The sequence below is a fragment of the Leptopilina heterotoma genome, unplaced genomic scaffold, assembly GCF_015476425.1.
Source record: "Leptopilina heterotoma isolate Lh14 unplaced genomic scaffold, ASM1547642v1 Lhet_337, whole genome shotgun sequence".
NCBI lineage: Eukaryota > Metazoa > Arthropoda > Insecta > Hymenoptera > Figitidae > Leptopilina > Leptopilina heterotoma.
The window spans coordinates 582,930-598,393 of record NW_025111025.1 but is presented as its reverse complement, the minus strand read 5'-3'; the positions used below and the strand labels follow the sequence as shown (position 1 = coordinate 598,393).

General features: G+C 23.8%; 1 protein-coding gene across 1 annotated transcript in view; it reads right to left on the bottom strand.

Moving 5' to 3' along the window:
* Window positions 1–15,464, bottom strand: part of LOC122505053 (protein cortex) — a 281,236-nt gene that overhangs the window by 43,589 nt on the left and 222,183 nt on the right. The window lies entirely within an intron of this gene.

Below are 15,464 nucleotides of genomic sequence, written 5' to 3'. Positions count from 1 at the left end.
AAGTGGTACTATTGTTTTAGTGTTTTATTTTTTTTTTTTTTTTGCAAATTACTATCGATCGTAATTCTTCTTCCAACTTTTATTTTTTTGTAACTGATACGAGAGATGGAAATTATTGTTCAAATTACTATTGTTTGGAACTATTATTTTTTATAACTATAAAATTAAATATTTTATAACTATAAAACATGAAGATATCGAAATAATCGATTTCTTCATGCCCGAGTGATAAAATCATTTACAATTTAATTATTATTTACAAGAATTTTTAACTAAAATTCTTCTTTAAATCGATTATTTTTAATAATTTTCGAAAAAGTTTTTTGACAATTTTCAAATCCATTTCTTTACAATATTCAATTTTTATTAAATTTCAATTATTCGTAAATTCTTCAATTAAATAAATATTAAAAAATAAAAACTTTAAATAATATTTAAAAAATTCAATTACACTTTTTCTAAAAAATTAATTTAAAAATTCAATTATTTTTAAAAATTTACGCTATATTACTTTTAATATTCAATTATTATCTAAAATTTTAACTGAAATTAATTTTTAAATCAATTTATATTAGAAAATTCTACTAGAATTCAATTATTTAAATACAAATAAAATGCAAATAAATAATTTATTGAATAATTTAATGTTTCTTAAAATTAAATTCCCATAAGGAATTTTAAGAAAATTTTCAAGAATAATTACATTTTTAGAGAAATTCGATTAAAATTGTATTAAAAATAATTAAAATTCTGCAATAGGTAATATTTTTTGTGAAAAATAATTGAATCCCTGAGAAGAATTTTATTTCTTTTGAACAATATCTCATTTTTGCGAAGAATATTATTATTCTTGAAAATAATTGAATTTTTGCAATAATTTGTAACTTTTACAAAATTGAATTTTTTTTCGTGTTTTTAACTAAACTTCTTCTAAAAATCCATTATTTTTAATAATTTTTAAAAAAGTTATTTAAGAATTTTCAAAGTCATTTGTTTACAATTCAATTTTACGAAATTTCAATTATTCGTAAATTCTTCAATTAAATATATATTAGAAAATAGAAAATAAAAACATTTAATAATTTTAAAAAAATCCCCAAATAATGTTTCTTAAAAAAAAATTAATTCTACAGAATTGTCATTTAAAAATATTAAAATGCTTTTGAAATTAAATTATAATTTAAAATTTCCACTAAAATCTATTTTTAAATCAATGTTTATGAGAAAATTCTACTAGAATTCAATTATTTAAATACAAAAGTAACAATTTATTGAGTAATTGCATGTTTCTAAAAATTAAATTCTCAAATTTAATTAATTTAATATAATTTATCAACAAATTTTTAAATAATTGAATTTTCTCGACGAATTTTAATAAAATTTTCAAGAATAATTACATTTTTCGAGAAATTTGGTTAAAATTGTATTAAAAATAATTGAAATTCTATAAGAGTTTTATTATTCATGAAAATAATTGAATCTCTGTAAAAAAAATTATTATTTATGAAAATAATTGAATTATTGCGTAGAAATTTATTAAAAATTTGTAAATAGTTAAATTCCTGTGAAATTTTTATTATTTATAAACATAATTTAATGTTTGCTTAGAATTTTATAAACATTTTTGAAAGTAATTGAATTTTTGAGAAGAATTTTATTATTTTTAAATCATTAAAAAAATTCCATAAAGAATTTTATCTATAAATTTTTAAATAACTGAATTCTTTTGACGAATTTTAATAAAATTTTTAAGACATTTTTCGAGGAATTCGATTGAAATTGTATTAAAAATAATTGAAATTCTGCAATGAGTTTTATTATTTATGAAAATAATTGAATTCCTAAAAGGAATTTTATTATTTACAAAAATAATTAAATCTCCGTAAAAATTTTATTATTTATGAAAAGAATTGAATGATTGCGAAGAAATTTGTGAAAAAAATTTGTAAATAATGAAATTCCTGTGAAATTTTTATTTTTTGAAAATAATTAAAAGTTTGTGTAGAATTTTATTAAATTTTTTTTTTAAATAATTGAATTCTTTTGGAAAATTTTTATGAAAATATTAGGTATTGAAAATCATTGAATTGAGGAAAATTTTTGAATATAATTGAATTTTGTTTCAAAAATGAGTCATTCCAAACAAAGATATGTAGTTCTAATTAATAATTGTTCCAAAAAATTATAGTTCCAAATAATGATAGAGCCAATTAATAATTGTTTTTATTTGCTAGCTCCAAATAATGGTAGTTTCAATTAATAATTGCTCCAAACAGTGGTAATTCAATATAATGATTAGTTGTAATTAACAGTTCTTTTAAACAGTGGCAGTTCCAAATAATGATAGTTCTGAGTAATGATAATGATAGTCACAAACAATAGTTGTTCTGAAGAATAACTTTTCTAAAAAATAGTTATTCCAAAGAATTTTAGTTCCAAAGAATGGTAGTTCCAAGTAGTGATAGTTCCAATCAACAGTTGTTCAAATCAGTAATTGTTTCATCCAAACAGTAGAAGTTTTAATTAATAATAGTTTCAATTAACACTTGCTGCAAAGATAATTACAAGAAATGTTTTAAATTAAAAAAAAATTTGTTTCCAATCGGAGAATTTGGATAGAGAAGGAACATACTATTTTATGTGTAAATTTCTCTAAACAGAAAAATTATTTTTGAGCAAAAGAAATATATGTACATAATATTTAAGATGTAAAAATAATATTTTGCTTCAACATATTATGATAATTCTGTATGTTTAACATTTTGAATAAACCTAATCATTGCGTTCATTCATCATATCGTTGTGTTGATTCAGTCGCCCTCTTCTGGTCTAAAGTTGACGTAAAGTACAGTATAGGTACTTAGTCATCTTTTCAAGAATTCAAGTTCAACATATCAGGAACTCGAGTCAAATGAAAATTATGCGATCTCGTTTCTTGGTTGCGCCTTCCCGACGACAGGTCCTTTATATAAGATGTGGGACGCGTTTATAATAACTCTCCTTCTATACTTCTCTTTTATGTATTTATGTGGGTGTCAACATCATTCCAGACATCTCTTACCTTTTAATATCCGGATATAATCCAATCAATCCATATATCAAATGTTTTCCTTCTTTTTTTCGAAGTTAAGAAATTTTTTTCAAATAAAATTAAATTTCCTTAAAATACCGATGGAAATGAAATAATTTCTTGAAAATACTGAAAGAAATTTAATTTTCGAATCGATTTCTAAAATGTGGATTTTTTTGGGAATTGTTTTTCCTTTCTTGCTTCTACTTCCTTGGTTTGTTCAATAATAATAATAGTGGATAGAGAGAGAGAGAGAAACTTGGGTAAAATAGAAATCTCGCGTGAGCAAATTGTTCCAAGTTCTCATTACCTCTTTATGCGTGAAACTGTTTACTTCAAGATCGCTCGATGCACTCAAGTCGACTAAAGGTGGTATTTTATCTCAATGCTATTCAACGTTTCAAACGGGAAACGGAGACACAAGATACGAGGAATGCAACGAATAGAAAAAGAAGAGGACGAAGAACAAGAAGACGGAAGAAAAGATAGGTCATGGCAGAAACTGAACAGTACGAAATTAACTGAAACGTGTCGAAACGTTTCGACGTCCTTTATAATCCAATCTACGTGCTCTGTACCGATTTTTTTTTTGCTGAATTAATTACAATATAAAATAATAATAAAATAATAATAGTGATTGTTGAATCTGATATTAAGTAGTGGAGAATTTATAAAAAATTATGTACATAATAATAGTTCTCGGTAATGGTAGTTCTAAATAATAGTTCCGAGAAAAATGGTAATGTTAGTGTTAATGTAGTTAATAAATGTTAGTTCCAAATAATAGTAAATCTAAACAATACTCGTTCTAAACAATAATAGCTCCAATCAATAGTAGTTCCCAAAGAATAATTGTTCCAAATAATAGTAGTTTTAAAAATTAATGATAGTTCCAAACAATAGTACCTTCAAAAATTAATTATAGTTCCAAAAAATAGTAGTTTAGTTTAGTAATCTAAACAATAGTCGTTCCAAACAATAATAGCTCCAAACACTAGCAGTTCCCAAAGAATAATTGTTCCAAATAACCTTCAACAAAATTATACCTTCAAAAATTAATGATAGTTCCAAACAATAGTACCTTCAAAAATTAATGATAGTTCCAAAAAACAGTAGCACCAAAGAATAATAGTTACAAACAATCAAATGTTCCAAATAATTTAGTAAATCTAAATAATAGTAGACAAATAATAGTTGTCCAAGTAATTAGAATTTATATTTTCCTAATTTGAAAATAAATGAAATTTTACTATCCAGGGTTGCCACGCAACCTGGAAAACCTGGAAATGTCAAGGAATTTTTATAAACCTTTAAAAAATTGGGAAAAGTCATAGGGAGTTTAGATCGGAATCCTAGAAAATTATTGTTTTCTAAAGTTATTGTTCTTATTATTGAAATCTAATTTTTCATAAATATTTCAAAATTAATTCAATTTTAAAAGATTTGCCTTTACAATTTTTCTTCGCAATAATTCAATTTTCCAAAAGAATTCTATTATTAAACAAAATTTTGAATAAAATTCTACGCAAACATTCAATTATTTTCATAAATAATAAAAATTTCACAGGAATTGAACTATTTACAAGTTTTTCTATAAATTTCATATGTTCGCAATAATTCAATTATTTGCATAAATAACAATTTTTTTTTACAGAGATTCAATTATTTTCATGAATAATAAAACTCTTACAGAATTTCAATTATTTTTAATACAATTTTTACCGATTCCTCGAAAAATGTAATTATTCTTGAAAATTTTATTAAAATTCGTCGAGAGAATTCAATTATTTAAAAATTTGTTGATAAATTATATTAAATTAATTAAATTTGAGAATTTAATTTTTAGAAACATTCATTTCCTCAATAAATTATTTATATTTGTATTCATATAATTGAATTCTCGTAGAATTTTCTAATAAAAATTGATTTAAAAAGGAATTTCAATTAAAATTTTAGATGATAATTGAATATTAAAAGCATTATAAAAATTGAAATTTCGAAACCACTTATGAATTTTTAGAAATAATTGAATTTTGAATCAGTTTCATTGAATTTTTTAAAAATTATTTTAAGTTTTTATTTAATAAATATTTAATTTAAGAATTTTCGAATAATAAAAATTTCGTAAAATTGAATTGTAAACAAGTGCATTTTAAAAATTCTCTAGAAACTTTTGCAAAAAGTCAAAATAATTGATAATTGTTCATTTAATTTTTTCGAAGAATTTACTTAAAATTGTATTAAAAATAATTGAAATCCTGTAAAGAATTTTATTATTCAGAAAAGTAATTGCATTCTTGCAACGATATTTAATACATTTCTTTTAAATAATTGAATTCCTGTGATTTAGGATTTAGGAATTGTATTTAGGAAAATAATGGAATTCTTGCAACGAATTTTATTACATTTTTTTTAAATAATTGAATTCTTTTGAGAAATTTTATTAAAATAGTAGATTTTGAAAATATTTTTATTTCAGCGAAGAATTTCATTATTTGTGAAGTGTAATTGAATTCTTGCAAAAAATTATTGAAATTAATTATATTTTTCGAAGAATTTACTTAAAATTGTATTAAAAATAATTGAAATCCTGTGAAGAATTTTATTATTTAGGAAAATAATTGAAATCTTGCAACGAATTTTATTACATTTTTTTAAATAATTGAACTGATGTGAAAAGTTGTATTACTGGTAAAAATAGTTAAATTCTTGCGAAGGATTTTATTATAATTTTTGTAAATAATTTAATTTCATCAAAGAAATTCAATTATTTTAAAAAGCCTTCCTATAATTTATTTATTAGAATTTAAGTATTATTGTCAATATACATTTTTAATTAAATTTCTTGAAAGAATTAAATTATTTTCAAAAATTTTAATGAAATTCTTTTTAAAAATTCAGTTTTTTTTTCATAATAATTTTAATAAAAACTTCTTTGTAAAAATTTTTATTAATTTTTTAATAATTTATCAAAATTTAATTTATGTTTTATAACAATATTTTTAAAGTTAATTAATTTCAAAAAAGTTTTCGAGTTTGACATTTTTGAAAATTTTAATTCTTATGGAAAAATAATAATAATTAAATATTTAAAATAGGGAGCGTTCACAAATGATGTAACGTTTTTTTTTTGGGGGGGGGGGGAATCTCCTAAACGTGACACAATGTATTTTTACTTGTGAAATTGCGAGACAGGGGGGAGGGGGGTGTCTAAGATCCCGAAAAATTGCGTGACATCATTTGTGAACGCTCCCATATTTAAAATATTTAAAAAAGAAATTATTGTTTTCGATTAATTTTACAGTTAAAAATATTCGTAAATGAAATGGGTATATTTTTTATTTGTTAATCCTAAAATCCTAATTTTTTTTTTTAATTTTCTAATTTCAAATATTATTTTATTATAAATCGTGAAAAAATATCTGCATATTTTCGATTCGTCAAAAAATATTTTTAAAAAAATAAAATCATATACAGAAAACGAATGTTTAATAACATCCGTTTAAAACAAATGCAGTAGCATGAAATATTACTACAACTATGGTAATGTTTATAATAGTTTTGAGAAAATAATTGCGCAGAGATAATTATGTGGAAATGATGGCAATTAATCGAAAAGTGGATAAAAGAATATAATAATTGTGTAATTCAAGTATACAAGATATATGGAAGTCAATTAATATAGAAAATACCATATATACTTGTTTGGTATTAGTCTCAAAAAAGAAAAGAAAAAAAAAATTGCTTCCTATTAGAATTTAATGTAAGTTTATCGATGTTATAATCGACTTCTTATATTATATAGATGGTCAAAAGATTCAAGGAGTTTTAATAAAAGCGGGCGAGATAGATACTCAAGAGATAAATAATTTTGCATGCAACACTACACCGTGGAATGAGTTCATTCGTGAGTTGGATAATTGGACATTTACAATTTTAGTGATGGAACGGTATAAGCCGCTCTCGTTTACTATTTCAGCGATATAATCGAACGCTTTTAATGCAGTGCGCAAAACTTTAATAGTATATATATAAATATATATATAGATATACATAGATATGTAAGGAAACGGGTAACGACGGAATTCCAAGCTTCGTTTTTATTGCAACCACAATTAGAGGTTTCGTCACTGGGATGGTTGAGAGGAATTTCACTCCATTCCATTAGCACACAAAATTGAATCATTCCATTGGTGCTTTAACATCTAGAGTATTTCTTATTTGTTTTATTTTTATTCTCCTTTTTTATTTTTACCGCACTGTTTGTATTAACTCTGAAGTCTTGTTTCGAGATCTTCTTCGGAGCCTCTGATGCTTATTTGGAAAATTTATTGTTCACAAGTTGCTATACTAACCATTGTTTGGTTAGTTGTTCCAAACAATACTATCATTCGAGAAAGTATTTAATTTTCCTATCACTCACTTGTTGATTAAAAAGTTCTTTGTTCAAAACGGTTCAAAATAATGTTGTTTGCAAATATTGGCATTAAAAATTTGTTGTTCTAAAAAATAGTCATTTCAAAATTGAACGCCTTGATATGCAAGAACCAGTGACAGCTCATTTAATTTCAATAGCCTATGTCTGGTTCTTGCATTAAGGGGTTCAATTGCTACAAATAATTAGTATGATTTTTAAGAGAAATGACAACTATCAGCAGTATGATACTAATTAACGTTACAATGTACAACGACTGATTAATGATGACTTAATGCAGACTTTATAATTTTCTGCACCTTCAATTAAACTGCTGGTTGCAAAAGTTGATTTGAATTAATTTTCACCTCTTTTTCTCTCCCGCTTCTTTAAAGTAAACATATTTTTCATCAAACTACACGACTGGATATATTATATTGAATTAATAGACGAGGATAAATTGAAGAAGCAGAGAAAATGCTTTTGCGTCTATAAAATTTTTGCATTTAGTGCTGCGTCCTTTCCATGAGTTTGTTTCTCTCGCAGCGGGACTCCATGAAACATTAAATCGAAGGCATTGGCATTCCTAAGCGACACGCATCGCGTGTCTTTGAGAACGGAAGCGCCACAGCGAGGCAAATATAATTCAAGAATGTTATAGAACACCTACTGAAATCTTGTTTTCCAACTACTGCATCCCGTGCGCAGACACCTGTAGATTAAATTGGAGTCGTGCTTCGACTGTACATACCAAACATAATAAAACTTTGTATAGAAGACGCCTACACCGCCGCTTCTTCTCAACTCTTGCTCTTCTTCTTGTATGTGCACACGGAATGGTGAATCCTATATACACCGTCGCAGCCTTCAGGCAGATATACTCTCTTAACGGATACCAGTCTAAGATCAAAGTGTTAGGCTCTGGCCAACTCACGCCTTAGAGAAATACCATACCAGTCCAGGGGTTCCCAAAGATTTGCGAAACGGAAATTTTTTTACCCCTTTTTTTTTGTCTCAAGAGAAGATTTTTGTTTCCTTAAGCATTTTTGGACAAAATGATTTTTAAAGATTAGCAGGGCTCGAACTAGGTCTGTAAATTCCGTAAAAGTCCATAACTTTGCTTGAAGTCAGTAAAAGTCCGTTTTTTTTAAAAAAAAAAGGTCCGTAAAGTCCGTAATTTGATTCAAAAAGAATGAAAAGTTCGTAAATATTATACGATGTAATTTAGAGAATTTTAGAGAAATTACAAATCATTGCAGTAATTTAATTTTTTTCAAAAGTAATAAAATTCTTCACAGAAATTCAATTATGTTCCAAAATTCCAAAATTCAATTATTTACAAAATTTTTTTTAAAATTCTCGTCAAAATTTCAATTATCTTTATAAATAATTAAATTATTTTCCGCAATTCAATTATTTTCAAAAAATTTCCTCAATTTAATGATTTTCAATATCTACTATTTTCATAAAAATTTCAATTATCTTTATAAATAATTAAATTATTTTCCGAAATTCAATTATTTTCAAAAAATTTCCTCAATTTAATGATTTTCAATATCTACTATTTTCATAAAAATTTTCCAAAAGAATTCAATTATTTAAAAAAAATTTAATAAAATTCAACACAAACTTTTAATTATTTTCAAAAAATAATAAAAATTTCACAGGAATTTCATTATTTACAAATTTTTTTTTTAAATTTCTTCGCAATCATTCAAATATTTTCATAAATAATAAAATTTTTACAGGTATTCAATTATTTTCGTAAATAATAAAATTCTTTTTAGGAATTCAATTATTTTCATAAATAATAAAACTTATTGCAGAATTTCAATTATTTTTAATACAATTTTAATCGAATTCCTCGAAAAAATTCTTAAAAATTTTATTAAAATTCATCAAAAGAATTAAGTTACTTAAAAATTTATAGATAAAATTCTTCATGAGAGTTTTTTAAAGATTTAAAAATAATAAATTTCTTCTCCAAAATTCAATTATTTTCAAAAATGTTTATAAAATTCTAACCAAACATTAAATTATGTTCATAAATAATAAAAATGTCACAGGAATTTAAAAAAATTATTTATTTACAATTTATTTACAATTTATTTACAATTTATTTACAAATTTTTTATAAATTTCTTTGCAATAATTCAATTATTTTCATAAATAATAATTTTTTACCAGAGATTCAATTATTTTCATAAATAATAACTTACATAGAATTTCAATTATTTTTAATGCAATTTTAACCGAATTCCTCGAAAAATGTAATTATTTTTGAAAATTTTATTCAAATTCGTCGAAAAATTCAATTATTTGAAAATTTGTTGATAAATGATATTAAAATATTTAATTAAATTTGAGAATTCAATTTTAAGAAACGTAGAATTTATTCAATAAATTGTTATTTTTGTATTTAAATAGATAATTGAATTTTAGTAGAATTTTCTCATAAATATTGATTTAAAAATGGATTTCAGTTAAAATTTTAGATTTTAATTGAAATTTAAAAGCATTTTAATATTTTTAACTAACAATTCTGTGGAATTAATTTTTTTTTTTTTTGAGAAACTTTAATTGATGATTTTTTTTGAAATTATTTAAAGTTTTTATTTTTTAATATATATTCAATTGAAGAATTTACGAAGAATTGAAATTTCGTAAAATTGAATATTGCAAAGAAATGGATTTGAAAATTGTTAAAGAACTTTTTCGAAAGTGATTAAAAATAATCGATCACTCGGTCATCTTTAATTATTATAAAACATAAAAAAATCGATCACAGCTTAAATTTGTCTTAAAATTTTTTACAGAATTGTTATGAAAATCTTTGATAACATTTTTTTCAAATTATTTTTTTACATCTTTATTAAAGTCTTTGGCAGAATATTTGTTAAAATTTTTGTTCAATTCTTTGATCTAGTTTTAGCTAAATCTTTGACAAAATCCTTTTTTTAAATCGTGGTCAAAATGTTTGGTATATTCTCTGTTAAATATTTGGCAACATCTTTCGCAGAATATTTAGTAGAATTTATGTCAATATCGTTGATAAAATTTTAAAAAAATTATTTTTTATTTTTTAACTAAATTTGTGTTAACAAATTCGGCTGAATCTTTGTTAAAGTTTTCTTTACATTTATCACCTTTTAACTAATTTTTTGTTAACAAATTCAGCTGAATTTTTGGTAGAATTTTTGTTTAATTCTTCATTAAATCTTTGGCCAAATCTCTCTTTGAATCTTTGTTTAAATTTTTATTTATATCTTGTGCAAAATCGTTGTATAATTTTGTCAACAATTTTTCTCAAAATCATTGTTAAACTTTGCTCAAAGAGTTGTTAAATTTTTTTTTCATCACTATCAGTATTATTATTTTTATTATCATCATAATTATTTTCATTATCATTATTATTATTATCATCATTATCATTATTATTATCACTGTCATTATTATTACTATTATTCTTTTTATCGAGATACTGAGAGGTTTTTATTAACTTTTTGCTCGATATCGAGTCTCCTTGCGCTAGAAACGTTTCGATTATTATTTCGCGTTAAAGAGGCACAAACGATCGATAATTGTTGTTGCATAATCGTGACACGCAGAGAGATAGGAAACTCATATAAAGAGGGATTAAGAGGCGAGACCTTATTCCATGGGTTACGTGCATTGCTTGGTTGCACGAGGGCCTCATGCTGGGCCCGCTCCTACCAATGCTGCCGTTTACAGATTAAGCAACTCTTTGAATTTAAAAGGCCTTATCGTCTTCGACAACAACTTGCGAGAATAGACTCCAACTCGTTTCTATTGTTCACTGTACATATATATACGTATGTAATCTCAAAAATTCAATTTATAGCGAAATGTATTATTTTCATAAAAGTATATTGAATTTTTTATTTTCTCCTTTGATTAATAGTTGCAAAGTCATTCTTCTTTCTCTGTATTGGCAATATTATAAGAGGAATTGTTCTGTGCAAATTTTTTTGTTTTTTTTCTATTAGGACACATTCTCTGCAAAACTAAATTAATTAATTAAAATTAATTAATTAATTAATTAATTAATCTAAATTAATTATAATCATTAATTAATCTAAATTCATTATAATCATTAATTAATACTATCGATATTCTAAAATATAATTCTACTTTCTAAATTCGGATTAGTAAAAATGTTTTGCTAATTCGAATCAGGGATTGAATTTTTGCTTTTGAATTAGTAAATTTTACTAATAAATAGCTATTTCTACTAATTTATTAGTAAAATTTATTTTTAAACTCAAATAAATTTTATTAAATATATTTATGTTTATTATTTAAGCATAAAATTAAAAAAAATTAATTATTAATATTAATATTATCATTAATACCAAAATAATAATAATAATAATAATAAATAATAGTAATAAATAATAATAATACTAAACATATCTAGTTTTCGAAAAGTATAAAAAAAAATAAATACCGTCCAGTTACGATGAAACGAGTATTATTCTACATATATATGTATAATAAAAGGTCAGAAATATATATAGGTATGTATTTATTTTCACCTGAGATGTTAATATATTACCAATGTTGCCATTCTTTAAGTAACTTTATATAACCGATAATATATTTAGTAAAAGAGGTAAAAAAAATTTTGAAAATAAATAAAGGTAGCTTTTGCAGGTAGTTTGTGAGCTACAAATCCTATGAAATGTGATTCAAGAATTAAATTGAGAATGTGTATTGGATGCATATGGGTATAAGGGTACTTTGCGATCATACCATGTAGAAGTTTTGCCCGAAGCATGGCGAGGTGAATTTTTAGCAACCACAAGGCTTACGAAGTAGAGTTATTAATTTTCTGGTCCGATAAGATCCAGCATCCTTGTACCAGTTACGTATAAATATATATATATATATCTCCGCTTGACTAGAAAATTTACTTTTTTTTTTAATAATAAACAGGGACAAACTTAATTATTTTTCGTCGAAATTATTATTTTTTAAATTTAGTTCACTGTTTACGGGTTTAGTTTAAGTTTAAGTTTTACTGGTTTAGCGTTTTTACTAGGTAACTTTTTTAGCTAGTTTTTAGATTTATACTATAGTTTAGCTTCTTTACTGGTTTAGCGTTTTCACTAGATTATTATTTTTACTAGTTAAAGGTTTTTATTAGTTTAGCGTCTTTACTGGTTTAGCGTTTTTACTAAAATACTATTTTAACTAGTTTTTGGTTTCTACTAGTTTTGCCTTTTTATTAGGTTGGTAATTTTACTAGTTTAGGGTTTTTATTGGTTTAGTGTCTTTACTGATTTAGCGTTATTGGTTATTGGTTTAGTGTTTTTACTAAATTATTATTTTTACTAGCTTAGGGCTTTTTTTGGTTTAGCGTTTTTACTAGATTATTATTTTTACTAGCTTAGGGCTTTTTTTTGGTTAAGTGCCTTTACTGGTTTAGAGTTTTCATTAAATAACTATTTGAACTAGTTTTCGTTTTCTACGAGTTTAGCGTTTTTACTGGTTCAACGTTTTTGCTAGATTATTATTTTTACATTCAGTGGCGTTGCTAAATTATTATTTTTTACAAATTTCGTATTTTTTTAGTTTACTTTTTTTACTAGTTTAGCATTTTTACTAGTTTACTATTTACTATTTACTAGCAGAATAGTAAAAATTTGCTGCTCTACTATTTTTACTAGTCGACTATTTTTTTTATAGTTCACTATTTTTACTGACTCACTATTTTTACTAGTTCACTATTTTTATTAATTCACTTCTTTTTAGTAAATTACCTACTAATTTTAGAAAAAGTAGAAAAAAGACTGAAACTCTTTTTTCTACTTTTTCACTGGATTACAGTTTATCGTTTCCTATTAAAAATTTCCGTATTTTTTATTATTTTTATTATCATTATGATTGTCATACTAAATTATAATTATTCGTTACATTATATTAAACGCTTTTAGTACATCTTCTCTAATTTAATTTCTTCTTTATTAAAATTTATTATAACTGGATTATAATCATCTAAACTAGGAGAAAAAAAAATAATTTTTTTCCTCGTAATAGTTATTAGTGGCTTAATTACGATTCTCTTCTTTTTGCACTCACTAGAATAAACTTCGGTTATATGATTGTAAATTTTCTAAAGTAATAAATGCCAAGAGCATTTGTTCTGTATGTTAATTAGAAGCAGAATGCTTTTATTACTTTCGCGAGAGACAAGAATCAACTGTAAGGGAGTTATTATAATTTGCCTATCTCACTAAGACCTGTTTTATTCAACTAATTTATTATTATAATGATTATAAATAAAAATAATAATTATTTTTTTTAATGATAATAATAATTAATAATAATTAATAATTTTTTTAATAATGATACGATAATATATAGTAGCTTAGTTTGCTAATTTAGGAACTTTCTAATCCTGGTCCATATAACTTTAAGTGTATAGCAAATAAAAAAAAATAAAAGCAATTTTTTCTTGTAAAAAAAAGAAGGGGGGGGGGGGTGGATTCTTTTTAGACAGATATTTTATCGTTACGTATTTTCGATAAAGAAAGATAGAAGTTGAGACTTGACATACAGTTGGGAATTTATGGTACTATTCGAGAAGAGTTTGAATAGCAAAGTCCGTAGTATGTCCTACAAGTTATCGGAGAGTTTGCTTCTTGGGTGGCTTCTCCGCTCCCCGGGGGGTGTATAGTTGTGCCTACCTTCCTCCCTCTCTTCCATATAGATACATATATATATGTACTCTCTTTTCTATCCATTTCTTCATCCTTTTCTCTCCATCTAACACTCTTTCTGGCCTCTGTTTCCTCTGTTTCTTCCCCTCGGGCTGGAGCAACCTCTTTCTCTCTATGCAGACACCGTAACGTATTTTAATGGAATTACCCGCCTATTACCACGTAGCTACGTCAGTACACACCTACACTCCCTTCTAACAGAGGCAAATCTCTGTAAAACGTTTTGCCTCCCTCAATATCGTTTTACATACACAGAGGCAAAACACTTTGAGAATAATCCAAATAATTTTCGATCCTGAATTTTTTTTTTTATTGCTCCGAAAAATTTTTTGGCTAAAAGATAGAATTTTTTCGCTAAAATAATTCAACAACAATCAAACAAATTTAAATACTTTGCTGAAGATCAGAAAAGATCGAAAAATTCATAAAAATTCTTGGGTTTGCCTTGGTTAGCTGAAATTAACATAATTTCTATATTTCTAAATTAATTTACAAATGTTTTAGTGTTTCTTGAATGAAGCTGAAACTGTCACCAAATTATCAGTACCCAGTTTAATTTTTATTTTGTTTTAAGCAAAAAGAATAATGAGTTTTAAAATTAACTATATTAATCTCCGTATTCGTTCGTTTGACTGATTTAAATTATTATCTGCAAATTATTCTCCTTTTTATTTATAAAAAAAAATAGAAAATTGTTAATTGTTAAAAAATTATGATTAAGAAATAGGAAATAAATACCCATTTTATGCATAATTTTTATTTCTCAATAACAATATTGTTTACAAACTCATTTTTTTTCTTTTTGGGTAGAAAAACATTTGATATTCCCGTTTCTCAATATTTTTGTCGAAAATTCTCAATTTTCATAAGGAAATAATATACATCAATTCTATTTCTTAATTTCAATTGTTTTAACAAAATTCAAAGTTTTTTAAAAATAAAGGCAAAAAAAGGTTATAAATTCAATTTGTCAATAATTTTAAATGAACATGAAATTAAAACTTTTTGAATTTTTAGAATTTATTTAAATATTTATTTAAAATTTAAACTAAAATTCATTTTCAAATCAATTTTTTCTAGAAATTTCTACGAGAATTCAATTATTTAAATATAAAAGTAAATTATTTATTGAATAATTAAATGTTTCTTAAAATTTAATTCTAAAAAATAATTTTATTAACAAATTTTTAAATAATTGAATTCTTTTGACAAATTTTAATAAAATTTTTTAGAATAG